The sequence below is a fragment of the Monodelphis domestica genome, chromosome 7 (assembly GCF_027887165.1).
Source record: "Monodelphis domestica isolate mMonDom1 chromosome 7, mMonDom1.pri, whole genome shotgun sequence".
NCBI classification, from domain to species: Eukaryota; Metazoa; Chordata; class Mammalia; order Didelphimorphia; family Didelphidae; genus Monodelphis; species Monodelphis domestica.
The window spans coordinates 237,720,300-237,737,818 of record NC_077233.1 but is presented as its reverse complement, the minus strand read 5'-3'; the positions used below and the strand labels follow the sequence as shown (position 1 = coordinate 237,737,818).

At 34.3% G+C, this 17,519-nt stretch overlaps 1 protein-coding gene across 18 annotated transcripts in view; it reads left to right on the top strand.

Moving 5' to 3' along the window:
* PTBP3 (polypyrimidine tract binding protein 3) overlaps nt 1-17,519 on the top strand; it is a 105,171-nt gene that overhangs the window by 45,311 nt on the left and 42,341 nt on the right. For 2 of the 18 annotated variants that reach the window (XM_056806605.1, XM_056806609.1), the window contains exons 3-6: nt 3,336-3,522; nt 3,625-3,716; nt 11,050-11,080; nt 12,104-12,341. The exons of 8 other annotated variants lie outside the window; for them this stretch is intronic. The gene's annotated coding sequence lies outside the window, so the exon portion shown is untranslated. Of the gene's footprint in view, nt 1-3,314; nt 3,523-3,624; nt 3,717-11,049; nt 11,081-12,103; nt 12,342-17,519 lie in introns of all 18 variants that reach the window. 8 more of the 18 variants (XM_056806608.1, XM_056806604.1, XM_016423854.2 and 5 more) reach the window with 8 other exon arrangements.

Genomic DNA, 17,519 nt, shown 5'->3' with positions numbered 1-17,519 from the left:
TGTTAATAGCACTTACTTTTGACTTAAGATACTTTTTTTTGCCATTTTGAAATGTGAAAATGCAATTAATAACTTCTGGCTCTTTGGTTACTTAGGTGATTTGAGTTAAGAAGAAAAAATAACAGACACTATGCTGAGCAAGATCTACCTAAAGAGCCCTCTGATAGTTTAGGCTTCATAAATGCAGCTCTTGTAGGCCATTCAATAATGAACAAAGAGAGATTTACTTAGTTATAGCAGGATATTCCACCAAGAAGAGGCATTGAGGACCTCATTGAGTTAACTCTCTTCCCTAAGTTACCTGTTCTGATCTACCAGCTAAGCTATCAGAGTTCTCCTAGATATTTTATATTTTAATTAGATGGAAGTGACATAAATAACCCAAGGTTTTAGCCCCATGAGTCAACCAAGTCTCCAGGAGGGTTTCAATACCTTTTATTGGAAAGACTAATTTAACTTTGGGGGGGAAGGGGTTAGGATATCATTTCAAGTTACAAACATACATACATATATACATACATACATACATACATACACATGTCATCTTCTATTTAAATCTTTATAAACAAAGGTATTACCAATTTATACTTAAACATTTTTTTTTAAATTTCAAGTATTTATTCTACCTCCTTCTGTTTAGTTCCTCTTATCTGTCAGGATGTGGGTAGCCTCTTTTTCCATCTGGAATCTTGGTTAATCATTGCATTGATCAGAGTTCTTAAACCTTTCAACGTTGTTTCCTTAACAATGTTAGAGTATAAATTGTTCTTCTGGTTCTATTCACTTCACCTTTCATCCATACATAGAAGTTGTAGGTTTCTCTGAAGCTGCCTTTCATAATTTTAGTGGCACAGTAGTATTAATTACATCCATGTACTATACTTTATTCAGTCTTTCCCAAATGTAGACTTTCTCCTACTAATTTCCAATTCTTTGCTACAAAAAGAGTTATTATATTTTTTTGACATATAGGACCTTTCCTTTTTTCTATGGTCTTTTTCAAGTAGAGACGTAGTAATGATATATCTGGGTGAAAGAGTCAGTTTAGTAACTTTTGGGAAATAGTTCCAAATTCTTTTTCTGAATGGCTGTACCAATTTACAGCTCCACTAACAGTACATAAATGTGCCTGTTTCCCTGTATTCCTAATTATTAGTAGAGCATTGATTGGCTATAGATAACTTAATTGTCTTATTATATACTTTGCTGTTTAAAGAATTACTAAAGGATATATTAAAAGAACAGTAGGGGGCAGCTAGGTGCTTAGTAGATACAGAGCCAGGCTTGGAGTCAGGAGGACCTGGGTTCGAATTTGACCTCAGACATTTACTAGCTATGTGACACCGGGTAAGTCACTTAACCTTAGTTGTCTAGTCCTTACCTCTCTTGCCTTGGAAGTAATGTTAATTCTAAGACAGAAGATAAAAGTGTTTAGAAAAAACACCAGTGAAATTAGTTTATTTTTTAACCATTCTACAATTTTAAACTATGAGTTAAATCTCTTGTTGAGATGGGGAAATTGTCTTAATTTTTATTTCATAATAGAAGTTGTTTTTTCCTACAGTAAAATTTGCCAGAAATATATTGAATTGAATTTGTACTGAGTTAAGGATACACATTGGAAATTTGGTAATAAAATAGAATAGTAAATGAATAAGATTTTTTCATCTTGTTCTTAAAAATTATGATTCTGGTTAATCAGGGTTTTTCTAATTTGGAATCCTTTTTATAGTTTCATGTCAATGTTATTTAACATTCTCAATTGAGTCATTAGTTTCAGTAAATTATTTTCAATTTTATACTTGTAGTGAAAACTCAACAATTTGCACTATTTTACAGGCACTATGGTATGAATGAGTGAAATCTAATCTAGAGAATATTTTAAGAAGATATAATGTTTTAATGCATTCAAGTCCATGCATGAACTGGAACTAAGCTTCAGGAACATTGACAAATAGAAGTACCTAGGAAATTTTTATAGTTAAGAACTCTTGAATTTAGCATAGTAGAATCATGTGAGAGTAGTTGTGAAGTTGTTTTTGAGACTGGAGAAGAGATTTGAATTGGGAGCTATGAAGAATCAGATTAGGGAGTTTATTAAGATAGAGGTAGGTTTTTTGAACACCAGAAAGGGTCTAAATCAGCTTATATACATTCATTTCCCTTAGATGGCAGGCAGGATGCATATCCAAGGTGAAAGATGGGACATGCCAGAAAGAAGGGAGATGATAACTCTTTGCGACAAAGACTTTAGAAGAAGAAGACTATATGGGTCAGAGAATGTCATTCAAAGCTTTGAGTGGCCATTCAGTTCAGGAACTTCATTCAACACAGTGGACCTATTGCTAAACAGATGCTTGATGGCTGGATAGGAGTTAGAATCAACAGGACTTAGACATTTAATGGAATTGGGAGGTTGAGAGAGAATGAACACTTGTCAAAGACATCAAAGCTTCACTGTTGGAAAGATGACGACAGTTTTCAATTAAAATAGTAAAGTTTGGAGGAGGAGACAGGTTTAGGAGGAGAATTTCATTTTAGCTATGTGGAGTTTGAGGTATGAGTGTCACATTCTGGTATAGGTGTCTTAAGTATTGACAGTTGGAGATTCAGGACTGGCATTCAAGCAAGACAGTTGGGCCTGTAGATGTGGGTGCTAAATGAATCAATGGGAGGGATTTACACAATGAGGGAGGAATGATATGAAAGAAAAGAGAAAAGATGACTTGTGAGTTTGCACTTGACTTAACTGGCCTTAGCCATCTATTCTAGTCTATCTTCCTATTTTGCACATAGTAAACACTTAATAAATGCTTTTTCACTTTTTCATGTCATCAAGTGCATACTCCATTTTCACCTTAATTCACTGTGAATGCTAATCCAGATAAATGCTGCCTTTACTGCTGGAATGGTTGTGACTGTATGACTCCATTTTTCATCCCCGTGACTTCACTGTTCCTTGGTCACTATCTACAATTATGTATGTCCTGTCTCCTCATTAGAATGTAAGCTCATTGGGGGCAGGAACTATCTTTTTTATATTTGTATCACCAGTAATAGTGCAGTGGCTGGCATTGCATCCCTTGAGGATAGAATTACCTTTGACTCCTGGTTGTAACCAACCTTTTCCCTTTTTTAGATCATGCAAAAAAGAACACCATTTATAGTTATTGAAAATAACAAGGCATTTATAATTTAGGGTACATATGTATCTTTCACATGAAATTTTCTCTTTAGATCTCTAATTTTTACATTCAAATATTATTGTAGACTTTACAGGAGGTACAGTAGTTTATGTTTCTTTTGGTTCACAGTGATTGCAAATATCATTCCAGAGTCACATGACTGAATAGACCATTGAATCCAAGAGGGGCCCTCATTTGTTCTGACTCATGCCATATAATTCTTGGAACCTCTGGTGGCCAGATATCCCAGGCTTCCTGCATCCTTCACTTTCTTCTCCAACTGAAATATAGGAAGACTATAAACTTTGGCGGAATGTTTATTGCTGCTTGAAAATAGGTGAAAACTTTGTTACTATGAAATTTACTTTCTGAAAAATTGTTTTGTATGTGTATATTAATATATGTATATATAAAATATTTTCTTTTTTTTTTTTTGGAGAGGCAGCATGGCGTAGTGGATAGAGAGCTGGCCTTGGAGCCAGGAAGACCTGGGTTCAAGTCCTGCCTCTGACATATACTGTGTGACCCTGGGTAAGTCACCTAACCTCTCAGTGCCCTAGGCAACTCTGTAAGACTGTTACGTTGCAGAGAGGGTGCCGACCTGCATTGGTAGAGGGAGTTTCCTCATTCATGGAGTTCGCTATACCAGTGAAATCACAGGTCTAGTTCTTAATCCCCATTGTAGTTCTCTTTTATGATATCTAGTTAATATATTTTTATTTAGAAGCTTTTTCATCTTAAAAAATGAGGGGATTAGACTAAGTGATCTCTAAGGTCCCTTCCTGCTCTAATGCTTTAGGATTTTTGGTTGTTCAATATAGGATGATCTACAAAATCATTTCAGTTGAAACACCGTTTGTTTCATTCAAGCTCTACTGCAATGATTTCCTTTCCCTTTCTCATGCTGTTATGATGTGAACTACCAAACTTGGGGGTTTAATAAACTGCAATTAATAGTTGTTGCTAAGCTTCATGATTTTGATCTAAGCCATGGCTTCTTAGAGAGGGTCTGTAAATTTGATTTAAAAATATTTTGATAGAATTGGTTACTGTTGCAATTCTATGTATTTTATTTTATGTATTTAAAAACATTCTGTGAATAGTTCAATAGGCTTAAATAGACTACCAAAGGAACCTGTTTTAAAAAATAAGTTAAGAATAACTGGAACAAGCTTTCTTTTAAAGTTAAAGTAGGAGTCGGGGAGGAGAAACTTGCCCTGAGAAAATTTCAATTAATTAGATCTGAAGGTTAATAGACCTTACACAAAGAGTGAATACAATTTTGCCAGATTTCTCCAGAGGTTCATATTTCACTACTTTTTTTAGATGTTCTATCAAAAATGCACAAAGTAAAAATAGCATGATAAATATAGTACAGGACTCACAAGTCAGAAATCTTGATTTTTTTTATGAACTGAAGAGTCTTCAGTTCTAATAAGTGAGTATATTGATATTAAGAATGTAAATATAATGTTCTTTCCCTGTTGAAGGGCAGTAGACTAGTTGACATTGATAGGATAAAATCAAGTGATCTGGCCATGTTGTAAAAATGCCATACGGAATCTTGGAATTGGAAGGGACCTTAATTATCCAATCTTTTACAATGTCTTTGACAAATGATACTTCGACAAGTAATAAGTAAATACTAATAATGTCATTTCTAGTAACTGATACCCATTCCATTACCTTTGTGGCCAAACAGATGATTTCTTTCATATTCAAAGAGAGACTAGAGAGAAAAGAGAAGAGGATCCAGGACAAAGCCCTATAATATACCAGCAGCTGAGCAATTGGGATTGGGGTGAGAGCAGGTGGTTAATATTCCATTTTTGTAGTTTAATTTTAGAATTTTAATTAAAAATTGTTTTTAAAAATCTTTACCTTCCATCTTTGAATCAGTACTGTATATTGGTTCTAAGGCAGAAGAGTAATAAGGGCTAGGCAATGGGGGTAAAGTGACTTGCCCAGGATCACACAAGTAGGAAGTGTCTCAGGTCAGATTTGAAAGAAGGACCTCTTGTCTCTAGGCCTTACTCTCAACCTACAATCACCAAGCTGTCCTCTAAATTACTATTTATTAAAAGAAATATATGCTAGAACTTCAGTATCAGCCTCATATGCATTATGTTAAACTTGTTGCTTTTAATGTCTTCATTTACATCGTACTACATTGTATATATTTTTCTTGTGATCTACTTTTTTGACTTTGCATTTATTCATCTGAATTTTCCTATGTTTTTCCAACTTATTAATATTTGTTGTTCCTTACAGTATGATAGTATTTCATTAAATTTATTTACTGCATATACTTCAGCAATTTTTCAAACTTACACTTTAACATTTGATATTAAGACAAAAAACTTGGTTATTTACCATAGTTCATTCTGAGACTAATATAGAACTTTTACAATGAAGCATCAGTTGGATTTGTAAATTTATTATGCACTGGATTTCTCCGGTTCTTTATCAATTCACCTATTATCATATAAGCTATGAGCTTTTAAAGCCTAAAACTTCACCAAAACTTTTGGCATGCCCTACATATGATCTTCATCAGTTCATATAAGTCATATGTTTATTTTTTTGGATAGGGTGTGGGGAGGATGGTGATTTGTGTTATGACTATTGAACATCCAGTGCAAACATGGAACCTAGAGGAGATAGGAGTACATATGTAGATCAGGAAGTTGTCTGGGCAGAGATCATAATTGAGCCAAAAGGACTTAATGTGTTCACCAAGAGAGAGTGATGAGATGATCCAGCAGAGCTTGTGGTATAACCAAAGGTAGAGTGTGTCATATGGATGATGATCCAATAAAAGGGACTCTGAAAAAAAAAAAAGACAGGTTGGGAGAACCAGGAAGGAAACAAGATGGTTCTATGAAAGGGATTCTGAGGAACAGACAGATTAGGAGAACCAGGAAAGAGCAATGTCACAAAAACCAAAAGAGGAAAAGAGGATCCAGAAGAGGGTAGCCAATAATGTCAGGTGCTTCAGAGAGGTAAGGAGGATGAGGATTATGAAAAAGCCATTGGATTTGGTGATGAGGAAAAATCATTGGGACCTCTTGCAAAGAGGTTGATACAAAAAGTTCCAACCAAGACCATAGCCTTTAGAACCTACTCCAGAGTAATGACAAATATGAAATGTCTTGGGCAACAAAGCTGCCAAGTTCTGTAGACTTCCAGTGTGGGGAAGTGTTTGCCATAAGACTGGGCTCGAGCCATTGTACACACTAGGATTGAGGCTTACTTTCTAGTTAGGGACTGTGAGGACACATTGCTGGTCCCCAGGCATTTTCTTTGTTTATAAGGTAGAGAGGCAAGAACAACAAAGTTGAAAGCCCCAAACTCCTTGTTTTTTTCCAAAAACTGAGTTAGTTTTAAAAACTATAATAGACAAACCATTATCTTATTAGATCAAGCAAACCAAATTTCCAAAATCACAAATTGGCATTCATAGCACATAAAGGAAATATTGCAAAAATATTTTTGTAGTATTTTGCCAATAAAATCATTAGCTTAAAGTAAAACATATTTACAAAAACATAAAAATATCTGAGTAAAACAAGTAGAGATTTTAAACAATTCAAATTCAGAAATAAAAAAAAAATAAACCATAAATACACAGAGAACATTTTGATTTATTTATTTAGGATTTAAAATGAAATATATTAAAATTTACAAGAACAGTTTACTTCCAATATTACTTAAGTTGCATACTCCTCCCCTCCCCCATCTCCCTTTCTTTTTGACCCCACCCCCCCACCCCCAACCCGCACATTTTCATTTTGAGGCAAAAAGGAATATTTTTCAGCCAGATCAGGAAGAGATAGGGCAGAGAAAAAAAACCTATAAATTAATATTTGTAATGAATATTGATTTAAATGTATTGAATAAAATATTTGCAAAGGCTTTTGTTGTATATTCAAAGCTTTTTGAATATGAGATTTTGTTTATACTAGAAATACTGAATTGGTTCTGTATTAGAAAAATCAGGTAGACCATATCAATAACAAAAATAATGAAAATGAGTTACCTGAATCTATGCAGGAAAAACTTTTGATATAATATATACCTATGTATGTTAGACATTTAAAAAATCAAAAGAATTAATAGACTTTTGCTTAATGTGGTTGGCTTTTACTTGCTTCAGACCTTGTGTTGCCATTATCTGTAATAGAGAAAATTCAATAATAGCAGGAATAAAGCAAAAATAGATCATTCTTTTCTACTTTTATGTGATCAATTTATAGAATATCTGCAACTAGCAGTCAGGCAAAGATGAAGGCTGCTTATGCCTTCATAGACAAAGAGATAAAATTATAGCTCTAGCTCTAGGCAGCTTTTTATTCTCTAACCATTTTGGTGCCCTGCTACCTACTCTTTTAAAATATTGAAATTCTCACATGTGGAATCTGATCCTCTTGGTGAGCATTCAGCTTGTCTCGATCTTGCTTCAGTTGCCCCATTCTACTTTTCTTCTCTAGCTTTGAGAATAGTAATTTACTATCACTACCATTCTTGGGAAGACTGTCAATTAATTGCTGTGTGACTCCCGTCACGATTCCATTGAGTTCCCTGCTCCCTAGTCCTCCCCATTATTGTCTTCCTTCATTAGAATGTAAACTTACTCATGGACTATTACTTGCTTATATTTATAGCCGCAATACTTAGCAGTGTTTGTACAAATGCTTTTTTATTCATTTATTCATTTATGTGTTGGTTTAGATAACCCAAGAGATTTAACTATAAAACAATTACAAGTTAATGTAGTTGGGTACACAAACCCTTCCCCCCTACAAAGATGATCAGCTTGTCTATTATTAGCAGAACCCTCTAAGAAAGAATGAAATTGCAATCTGATAAATTGTCTATGAAAGAATACGATGGCACTATTCAGACTTGTGTATGTAACGATAAAATACTTTCTAGAAATAAAGACAAATCATTGAAGAGAATGATTGTTCATCAGTCCATGTTAATGCAGAAAAAATGATCTCAATTTAAATACATACATATATGTGTATAGATTTGCCATATCAATAAAAATTACCAAAGTGGGGTTACTTTACAAAATTAGAAAAAATAAAATTTATTTATACAAAGAGAAGATCAAGTATCTGGAGAGAAATGATGAGACTGGTACAAATGAAGAGAGCTTAGCATTGCCATACATGAAACTATAAAGCATTAGTCCAAAGTTAACTAATTAAAAAAATAGAAAAGTTGACCAAGAGAGAACACATTTGCTTATTTGCTTTTAATTTATTTTTAACATTTTGAGTTCCAAATTCTCTTTTCTCTAGTGTCTTTCTTACCTATTGAGAAAACAAGCAGTGATATCCGTTATACATGTGAATTCACGCAGAACATTACAGAACACATTTGTTAAATAATCTAAGAGCAAATGCATATAACATCTAGTTCTATAACCTCAAGTATTTCCACCACTGAAATATAAGTACTCTCTGTTACACAAAAAGTGCTACAAAATATTGAGAGAAGTTTAGTAGAAATTGGGTTAAGATTTTAAGATCTCATAATTTAAAAGCTGTTATAGGTTCCAAAATGATATTACATAAAATTGAAAAACTTTTGCACAAGCAAAGTCAACCCAGAATTCAAAAGGAATCATTCAGCTGAGAGAATAATCTTGGTTGTACATCACTGCCAAAGATCTGTTGGTTAGTAAACAAACAAATGCACAATACATTTAAAAAATTGATATACTTAATGAAGAACAAGTCCTCTACCCAAGTGGCCATGTGATCAAAGGATTAAAATACATTTTTTTTTTTCCAAACAGAAAAAAGTACAAGGCATCAATAATCTTGTTAAAGAATACTCCAGATCAATTATGACAAACTCGAGTAGAAACAGATCTATGCATTTTGTTAAACATTTATCACTTACAATCTGGCTCCTTACAAGCCCTTGGAAATCTTGGGGGGCAGTAAATTTGTTATTTCTGCTCTAAATAAGACAATTGAAAATTAAGTCATTCTTTGTGTAAGTGTGGCCTCTTTTTCTCCTTTGGACTTGAGAACTATAGATGTGGGATATTTATATATACTGTAGGACTGAATTGATATGTGTGTTTTCATGATTTTTTTCCTTTTTTAGAGTGGGGAAGGGGGAACATGGGGAATGAAGATGATGTCGAAAATTATGTAAATAAAAAACTTAAAAATCACTCAGATTTTACTTTGGACAGGGTATTAGATAGACAAAGATAATAGGTGAAAAATGTTAAATGTTGGAGGAGGAGGACAGGTAAACTGATACATGATTGGAATCTTGTTTGGATTAAGCTGTTTCAGGAAACAATTTGTAACTTTGAAGATATATTTCAGGGCCTTGAATTTTCACAAGATATAATTAAATAGGACGGAAATTCCACAAAATATGATACAATATATAAGTACAAAAAAGTGGGCCAAAGTGATATGAAAAATTTGAGAAAGGAAAGACTGCTTTGGGGATGAAGGGTTAGGAGGTCAAGGTAGTGACTTCATGATGAAAGTGGTATCTTGAACCTTTGAATGAAGAGTTATGAGAATGGCAATCTATTTGAAACATGGAAATGGTGCCTATAAAGTCTTAGAGATAGGTAGTAGGCAAGAATGAGGACAAAGTTCAATTATTCTGAAACAAAGCACGAAAAGTATAGAGTACAAGTCTGTAAAAGATGTACTGGAACCAAATTGTTGACAAGTCTTTTAAAAATATAGAATTGATTACATTGTATTTTATTCTAGAAACAATAGCAGACCACCAAAGTTTTCTGAGTAGGACAGTGATAAGAAAAGTGACCAAAGAGAGGGATATACTGATTTCTAGAGCATTAAATTCTAGCTAAGTAATGAGGATTTTAAAAGTAGTGGACTAGTAAAAGGAAAAAAAAAACAAGAGGATAGATGAGATTAGAGAGTTAACAAGGACTTGTCAACTGCCTTGTTTTAGTCACACTAGCTATCCAATGTTTTTGAAATGCACTTAATGCTTTAAATTATCATCTTTTTCCCTTGGACCTGTGATCAATCTTATTTAATAGCATTCCTAGCACCATTTCATTCTATGTGATTCTTGTTCCATGTCTTAGAAATTGTCTACTGAGAATGGAATTTTTTTTAAATTACCTATTACCTTCCATATTAGAATCAGTACTAAGTGCTGGTTTCGAGGCAGAAGAGCAGTTAGGAGTAGGCAGTTGCAGTAAAGTATCTTAACCAGGGTCACACAGTCTTGAGGTCAAATTTGAACCTAGGACCTCTTGTCTGTAGGCCTGGCTCTATCCATTATGCCACCTAACTGCCCCTAGAATTCTTTTTATATGCCTCTTGCCTACTAGAGTGCATATGGACCATCCTTCTGTTAACTCTTGCCTTCTCTACAAAACTGAGCCTTTTCTTGTGGCCATGCATCTTTTACGCTATTTCTCCATAGTTTTCAACCATTAATATGCTTACAACTACCATGTGGTTTTCCATTGCCCTTTTAATGATTCAACTCTTAATTCATTAAAAACTATGACTCAAAATGTCATAATATTATCAGAAGAATGTTGGTAGAGGCAGTGAGTAGTCTGGAGATTAGATACATATCTGGCCTCAGACACATCTTAGCTGTATGACTGGGAAAGTCACTAACCTCAATTGCCTACCTCTAACATCAGAAAGGTTTTTTTGTTTTAAGAAGAAGAATATTCCTGATTAAAAAGATGGACTTTTTTCCCCAATGGCAAGTTTAAGATCATTAAAAACATTACCTAATAATAATTATACCTGACACTTAATGTAGCACACTAGTCTTTGCCAGAACTTTTATATACATTTTCTCTCATTTTCCCTCCTAAATTTAGTATTTTGCTGCTTACCTCCTTTGTGACTTGGGTAAGTAACTTAGTGTCTCCAAATTTCAATTTCTTTATCTTTAAAATGAAGGGGCTATTTAATTTTGTTGAATAATTATATTCATCTTACACAACAGAAAATTGAGTCTTATGGCATTTAAGTAATTTGCCTAAGGTCATGTAGCTAGTAATGTTTGAGTTAAGATTTACTGCTTTTTGGGGGCAGCTGGGTAGCTCAGTGGATTGAGAACCAGGCCTAGAGACGGGAGGTCCTAGGTTCAAATCTGGCCTCAGCCATTTCCTAGCTGTGTGACCCTGGGCAAGTCACTTGACCCCTATTGCCTAGCCCTTACCACTCTTCTGCCTTGGAGCTAATACACAGTATTGACTCCAAGACGGAAGGTAAGGGTTTTTAAAAAATTAAAAAAAAAAAAAAGATTTACTGCTTTTCCTGGTGTGTACTGTTCTACTTCTCAAGTGCCTAGATGTGTATTAACTGGAGTAGTAGGTTTAAGGAATACTGGTATTCTGCTTCGAATTTGTGACATTTTAGATGCTAGTGAAGCTTTCACATGGAAACATCGTTTAGGAAGTTTGATTTTAATAATTTGATGTGGCAGTTTAATCAATGTAAATCAGTTGCCATAACAAAAAGAAGTGAAGAACCTAAGCAAATACTTGGCCTACTTGTAGAGAGAGATGAATGCCATGGCAACATATTTAGAATATATCTTAAAAAATAATAAATTAGTATTTTATTAAATATTTTTTGAACATTGAAAAATAATTTTCTTTCCCCTAATAATCATTTTCATGATTTTTTCCTATTATTCCACATCTTTCCATTGAGAAGGCAAGAAAAATAAAACTCTTGCTATAAATGTGTAACATCAAGGAAAGCAGATTTCCACATTGCCCATTTCTCCCCTAAAATATTTTAATCTATATTTTGAATCCATCGTCTTTCTATTGGGAAGTGAATAGCCTGATTCATCATGACTTCTCTCAGATTATGGTTGTTTGTTGTGTTGACCAGTTTGTAAAGGGAACCCCTTCCTCCCAGGGTCGTGAACTTTCTGCTCTTCCAATCCAGTCCATTAGTGTGGCTGGAACTCTCCAGAGACTTTGGTTCCTGAGATGTGATAGACCAGCGCACCGGGAGAGGAAGTGATGTGGAGAAAGAAGACTGTAAAAAATGAGACCATAGAGGAGGTCGGGTTCTTCTCTGCAGGTCTTTGACTGGGGGGTCTGTTCTGCGATTCGGCATTGATGGCTCAGGCAGAAGACACTCTTGTGGGCTGGTAAGATTAGGGTGGTAGCCTAGGAAGAAATATTTTTCCATTTCCTTCCCTCCTTGTTTCTTTCTTAGACTATATTTATATTAAAATTGTTAAAAGCTACTATCATCCTTGTGACTGAAGGGTTAATTATTTTGTAAACGGCAATCACAACAATAATTTTAAAAACTTATTTGTAAAACCCATTTTTAATTATTATACCTGAGTTCCAAAGTATTTGTTTTTATAGTTTTGTTGTAATTGTATAAATTGTTCTCTTGGTTCTGCTCATTTCCCTCAGCATAAGGTATTCATAGTTTAATCATTTGGGAACCTTTTTTGTTTTCATTTCCTTTTCTCTGAATAGTGATAATTTTTTTTCATTGACAACTTTGATTTCTTCCTCCAAAACTGCCTGTTCACATCCTTTGACCATTTATCAATTAAGGGAATGGCTACTATTGTGAATTTTAATTGGTTTCCTATATATCATAGACATGAGACCTTTTTTAGGAAAATCTAATAAACAAAAATCCCTTCAAATAGCATGGAAATTCTGAAAACCAAAGAAGAAACAAAATTCAAAACAAAAACATTGGATCTTTGAAAATAGCAAAACAGATAAAACATTAGCTAATCTGATTTTTTAAAAATGAAAAATGGAAAAGAAGAAATTTACAAATGAAGAACAAAGTAAATTATTTTCCCACCTCTAGAATTAGAGATTAAATGCCAATATAAACTAGATAAAATAGACCCATACATATTTTTATTATAAAATCATCATTAGGATTATATTTTGTGAATATGTGAGAAAGAGGACAGCCAACTATTGTGAATTGTATTTTGTACCTTTATAGCACAAAATTGCCCTAGGAGTTTTTTTTACAAATATTATCTCATTTGATCTTCACAATAAATCTGCAAGGTGTGAGTGTTATATTAACTTGTTTTACAATTGAGAAGTCACAGAATTTAAGTGATTTGCCCAGGGTTACACAGCTAGTAAGTATCTTTGCCAGATTTGAACTTGGGTCTTCGGTGATTCTAGGCCTAGCACTTTTATTCACTTGTGCCACCAGCTGTGCTTTGAGCCCAAAGTCCAAAGGGAAGAGATTCCCTGTAGATGATGAGATAATCTCTTAAATTCTTGTTTTGTAGTAGTATTCTGCCAGTTGCCAAGAAAACTTCAAGATGGGGTCATGAAAAGTCAGACCTGAGTGAAAACTGAAGGATCAACAATCACCAATAAGACCGTTAATCATCAAATGAGTTTATAGACTTTTTTAGAAGGCAGCAGGACCCTACTGTGATGGCTCTTTTCTCTAATCTCTGTTTTGGTGGTCTTGAACCCATCTCCCATCAATTCAGATTTCTGTGCTGATATTTGATTCACTTGTAGATCTAGTGCTACTCTCTCCTGAGCTTCAGTTCCATATAACCAACTGCTTATTTGACATTTCCAACTGGATGTTTCATAGATATCTCAAATTTAATTTTTGCCCCCTATTCACTCCTCATTTTAATGATCATCCAGACTGACTCTGTAGTCTCTGGTATTACCCAGTTAACCAAAAAGCATTTGCTGCATGTCTGTTTTGTGCTAGATTGTGTGCTAATTACCATGGAGGAAAAAAAAGATGAAGAAAATAGTTCCTGCCCTCGAGTTTACTTTCTAATGAGGAAACAACATGTATATATTTCTCTATGTATACCAATACATAGGTAGGCAAATACAAAGTAACCTTAGAAGGGAAGTGAGAACCCATAGTTGAGTTTAGATCAAATAAATATGTAGTTGAAAAAGTCAATATGGTTTTATAATTTCCAGCTTCATTCAGTAAGTTAATACAGTCAACCAAGGTGTATTTTGTGTATAATTGAGGGTTTGGATTTAGCACAATGTGACCAGTGCTAGAACAAGGGAGTAAGAGATTCAAGAATAGAGGAGAGTATGTGGTTAATCTGGTTCTTTAAGGAATCAGGAGGGGAAAGTAGAGTCAAAAAAGGGGTGATGACCTGGAAAAGTACTGAGTGTTTGATGGATTAGAGGTGAGAGTAAAGACAATAAAGTCTAGGGACTAGTAAAGCAGAGAAAGAAAAGTTAGAATGACTGAAAATAATGTTTAGATAAAGGAATTTTGGAGTGTTTGAACATGGAATTTGAATACTTGTGGATGAAGGCAAATTTCATGGGTGTGATCACCCCTTGCGTTAGCTAAAGTAGATTAGAGAAATCATAAGTTTTGAGTAAATTGAAGAATTAGGAATTTAGATTATTTGAGGAAATATCTGTTTCCATGTTGAAGTCCATAAATATGAGGGCAGGAATTTGGATGGTGAGAGACTTTAAGCCAGACAATGAATTATTGAGAAATGAGAGGGAAATACTGTGGATCAGATAACAGCTTCCAGAATCTACCCTGGATTGTAGAATGAATTTCAAAAGAGGAAAGGTTGCTGAATGGTGTTATTAGAAAGACTTGGAAGTTGCATTGGGGAACAAGGATTATTCCAACTGATACCTTTCCTATTTCATCTCATATTAATTTATTCTTTGTTCTCCAAATATGTCATATGCCTTTTGTCATATGTTCATCACAACAATAACATCATACCTGGAAATGCCCTTCCAAATTCACTTTACCTGCTGAAAATTTGTTACTTAAAACTTAATTCAATTGCCACCATTATGAAGCCTTACACAAAACCTCCAGTTAGTAACATTCTTTTTTTTCCTTGCACTTGATTGGCAGTTTTTAAATGTGCTTGTCATTTCATGTATGTGTGTGTGTGTATTTTTTTTTTGAGGTTTGTGTTTTATCCCTTTAGTCTTAGTCCATGCATAGAATATACTATAATTGTATTAACTATACTTTACATTTTGTCCAATGTTGCGTCAATGTTAGTATTCTTGGTGTTCATTGTAGTGCCTGGCATTTAGAAGATGCTTAATGCTTATTGATTGGCTGTGCGAAAGGAAATATTGTGTACTAGCCTAGAATGGTAGACTGAAGACAGATTATGAAAGACTTTTAAGTGTCAAATAGGCAACAGTCAAGCACCATTAAAGATTCCTGAGGACAATAGTCAAAACATTTTATTTGGAAAATCAATGTAATTGATAAGTGGAGGGTGGATAGGAGAGAAATTTGAGGCAGGGAGACTACTGAACTAATGTAAGAGTCCCGGCAAGATTATTATACTTCATTCCCCAACTCACTGATAAGAATACTGTTTGGAATAGCAATGTAAATATCATTTAAATTTTGAATATTATTGTTAGTTTTTGATACCTCACCTGGGAATAAGACCATATCTATTTACCTCTAGAACAGTATGCCTTAAAGCAATGAAAGTGTTGAAAATTAACTATGAACATTGTTTTCTTTTGGATCTGGGAAATCATCTTCCATCAGATGTACTCTATGCAGTTGATATTCTTATTCTGCTGCTTGTCTTCAGTATATAGAAAATGTAATAAAATGCAAATGTTTATAGTTTATACTTCGCTTTGTAAACTATTGCATAGTTTCAGTGAATCACTGCAGAATATAAAAAAATCTCTAATATTATAAAATTCATAATGCATTATTTCACATTTTAAAGATTTTTTTTAAAGCCTTAAAAATGTCTGAGAAATCCCTTCCTTGTTTCTACATTTATTTATTGATCTTTTATTTTCCTGTATTGTAAGATCTCCAGGCGATATAATAAATGTTGAGAACATAAATGTGGTCAGGTGGGGATTTCTGGAGGAGGATGAGACCAGCTTTGCATATGGAGTTTGAAATATTGTTAGCCAAGGATTGGAATACAGTATGAATATGATGATGTTTAGCTAGTGTGGAAATTTTCTTGGTTGGAAAGGATAGTTTATATGGGGAAGTAGAGAGAGAATTGTGTTTGTTAGATTATGGAGTACCCTTAGTTCATTCAGTCTTATCTATTCACCAAACATTTATTAAATATCCATTGTGCCCAGAGAACTATACTTAAGCAATGGAGAAAATCCACGTTTAGTTAATATATTCTGTCCATACCAAGTTTACAGACCAGTAATGAAATAAGATAGAATAGCTATAATCTATAACATGATGTAAGTACACTAGAGAGTTGGAAAATAAGGTAAAATAAGGTTCTATATAAGGTCCAGGTTAGAAAAGACTGTTACCAACAAGGTTTTTGGAAAAGGATACATGAAGGAGGTCACTTTGGAATTGACTTTTAAGGGAAAAGTAAGAATATAGAAATAACAAAAGGGACAGGGAAGGCATTCTAGGCATGATCAATGAAGACCATAATGCATGCTGTGTTTTTGAAGGACCAAAAGTAGGTTATTTTGACTGGCTCATGTCAAAAATGAATAATATCAGAAAAGGATAGGAATTTTATATATTTTTATATACTCAGAAAGACGCACATACACATGTGATTTTTAATTTAATTTTTTTAAATTTATTTTTTAAAAACCCTTACCTTCCGTCTTGGAGTCAATACTGTGTATTGACTCCAAGACAGAAGAGTGGTAAGGGCTAGGCAATGGGGGTCAAATGACTTGCCCAGGGTCACACAGCTGGGAAATGTCTGAGGCCAGATTTGAACCCAGGACCTCCCATCTCTAGACCTGGCTTTCAATCCATTGAGCTACCCAGCTGCCCCCCTAATACAGTCTTTTTTTTTTAAAACATTATTTTATTTGGTCATTTCCAAACATTATTCATTGGAAACAAAGATCATTTTCTTTTCTTCCCTTCCCTCCCTCCCACCACCTCTCCCAAAGCCATTCCATTAGGTATCACGTGTTCTTGATTCAAACCCATTTCCATGTTGTTGGTATTTGCATTAGAGTGTTCATTTAGAGTCTCTCCTCAGTCCTATCCCCTCCACCCCTGTAGTCAAACAGTTGCTTTTCCTCGGTGTTTTTACTCCCATAGTTTGTCCTCTGCTTGTGGATGTTTTTTAGATCCCTGCAGATTGTTCAGGGACACTGCATTGCCACTAATGGAGAAGTCCATTACCTTCGATTATACCACAATGTATTAGTATCGGTGTACAATGTTCTCCTGGTTCTGCTCCTCTCGCTCTGCATCACTTCCTGGAGGTTGTTCCAGTCTCCATGGAATTCCTCCACTTTGTTATTCCTTTTAGCACAATAGTATTCCATCACCAACATATACCACAATTTGTTCAGCCATTCTC